This window comes from Rosa rugosa, chromosome 3, assembly GCF_958449725.1.
Source record: "Rosa rugosa chromosome 3, drRosRugo1.1, whole genome shotgun sequence".
Taxonomy (NCBI): domain Eukaryota; kingdom Viridiplantae; phylum Streptophyta; class Magnoliopsida; order Rosales; family Rosaceae; genus Rosa; species Rosa rugosa.
The window spans coordinates 32,573,153-32,576,010 of record NC_084822.1 but is presented as its reverse complement, the minus strand read 5'-3'; the positions used below and the strand labels follow the sequence as shown (position 1 = coordinate 32,576,010).

General features: G+C 39.3%; 1 long non-coding RNA gene across 1 annotated transcript; it reads right to left on the bottom strand.

Moving 5' to 3' along the window:
- Window positions 1-618: 618 nt before the first annotated feature.
- On the bottom strand, window positions 619-2,651 carry LOC133735578 (uncharacterized). Its single transcript, XR_009859137.1, has 3 exons — window positions 2,258-2,651; window positions 1,626-1,703; window positions 619-688 (listed from the first exon to the last, which is right to left on the bottom strand). It is a non-coding gene; the product is annotated as an uncharacterized LOC133735578 (long non-coding RNA).
- Between the last annotated feature and the right edge of the window lie 207 nt (window positions 2,652-2,858).

Below are 2,858 nucleotides of genomic sequence, written 5' to 3'. Positions count from 1 at the left end.
CCAAACACTTCAACATCCAAAAGAACCTCACTTCCATACAACAATCCTCGTTGACTTAACAGAGTTGAATCAAGAGGTTCCTATTCCTCAAGGATTGTAACTCGCGGCCACTGAACTTATTCCAATACGAACCTACAAGACAACTGTAAGGTTCTAAGTACAACCCCTTCGAATCTCCATCACCTAAGGAGTATAGTATGCTTGGCTAATACATGTATAACACTTAAAACACAGTATAAGTCAAATACAAATTCATATTAACCAAGTCAATACTATAGGGAATGTATTCACGTTCCCTAAACGACCTAGCGGCCTAAACAACTCCCAACACTCACGCATACCCAATGACTTAGCCAATACCAAAGAGCACACGATGGGGATCCGCTGCAGACGGGCCATCACTCGGAAGGTATTGACACATCACCAAATATGCACCTTACGCTCTGATACCAAACTGTCACGCCCCGGATTTTGAATGATAAATTCAAATCCGAAACCTGAATAATTACAATTACAAAAAAACCAAATCTCGAAACTTCGAGTTCATTATTACAATTCACTCTCACAATATATTATAAAGCTCAAATGAGCATAACGCACCTCACAACTTACAATTGTTGTAAAACTCTAACAATTGCTCTAACCGCACGATCACCGTCCTGGTTCTCCTGTCCTGTAGGATTACCCGCTACACAATTTGAATAGTGTACCGGGAGTTGCAACAACACAAAACCCGGTAAGCTTTTTACAGCCAGTATGAGTAAACAAGAAAGAACTGTTGATTTATTAGATTTCAAGACTACCACAAACCCACGTTATTTTCTCACTCTCATATATATATATAGACACTTATGAGTTACTCTCAATTTAGCTCATAAGATCACTCACTCTCATATATATATGTAGACACTTATGAGTTACTCTCAATTTAGCTCATAAGATCCCTCACTCTCATATATATATATAGACACTTATGAGTTACTCTCAATTTAGCTCATAAGATCCCTCACTCTCATATATATATATAGACACTTATGAGTTACTCTCAAATTCGCTCATAAGATTTCCCAACATTTGGTAGACAGACTCATATATATATATAGACCCTTATGAGTTACTCTCAATTTCCCTCATAAGGTTACCATATATATATTGACACTTATGAGTTACTCTCAATTTCACTCATAAGGTCACTCCACATTTGGCAGACAGACTAGAGCTCTAACTGAACGTAACCACTCGTCCGGCCACAGACGTGATTACGATTTAATACTATTAATAACCACCAGCCCGGTACGAGAGCGTGATTCACTAATAGATGCCATGGTCACCTCGTGACCTAGTGATCTCCACAGATCACAACAATTTATTGTTCCTCAACAATAAAACTCAACACCTCTCACAATATATTGTTTCTCAACAATAAACTCAATACCTCTCACAATATATTGTTTCTCAACAATAAACTCAACACAACTCCAACAATACATATTATTTCACGTAATAATATATATACAGACATTCACACAGGAATGTCTAATACACCAACAATAGTTCATATGATTGCAAAATAAAGCAATTAAATATATTGGGTTCGTAATATGAACCACGTGAGGTTTACTCACCTCGATAATCCCGCTGCGTCTTCTAAACAGCTCAACAACGATTTTACGAATCGTCCGCCAAATCAATCCGCCAATCACCTAATCAAATGTGACTTGAATTTAGCTAACAATTCCAAAACATACTTAAACGACAATCCAACGGTCGGATTCTAACTTATATAAAAATCCGACGGACGGATTCTCACGAATCGCCTCCCGAATCACTGTTTTGCGATTATACGAAGATCCAACGGTCGGATCTTCGCCCATGACCACACAAGGTCATTGGGACAGTCATACGATCAACATATCAAAACTACAAGTCCATCAGACGGTCCGATCTTCACAGATCATTAATCGAACAATCGAAATCGTTCGAAATCGTAAAATTCATAACTAAATCATACGATATCCGAAAATTGCGTATAATATATCGAAATGATCGTATTGAAATATAGAATCTAAAAATGCACAGAAACTATATTTTTGACCCCCGGAGTTGGCCGGAAAGGGCCGCCGGAGTTAGTGGCAGAGCCGCCGCCGACCACCGCCAATGGTGTCGGGGACGGGCTGCTCCTCTTCATCTCATCAAGCCCAACCACTTTCCTAACTAGCATGAAGTCTAAAAATGACCGGAAGTGGTCGAAAATTACCTCAAGAAGAAAGAGGCCGAAATCGCCCAAAATCGCTCAAATCTGAAATTCGTCTTCCTCGGGTTGAATCGAGATGTGAAACTTGGTGAGTTTATAGAGCATGGCAAGGCGAACAAAGCCCAGTTGGTCTCCCCTCCTACCTTTGCCGGAGTTGGCTGGAATTTGAAGAAATGCATGAAAAATGGTCTGACCTTCTTTGCTTCGATTCGTTGTCTATGGTGAATGATAGGATGCAAGACATATATGAATGGAAAGCTGGTTTCAAGGCGAAGAGATTGATATCAATTTCATGGCCATAGGTGGCCGGATGAAGTCGTGGCGACGCCGTGAAGCCAAGGCAGCGAGGAGGAGAAAAATCTGGAAATTTTCGGGTTTCCTTATTGAGAAATCTGATTTTTTGTATTTATAGAAAATTCTCAATTTTAAAATATTCATAACTTATTCATACGAACTTCAAATAATGCGTTCCACATGTCCACGAACTCGTATCGACGAGCTCTACAACTTTCATGAAGGAAGTTTTCCCAAATTTTGAACGTATAAAAAGTCAACTTTGTTGACCCCCTAAAAAGTTCGTTTTCGAAAATAAAATCGTTCGAAC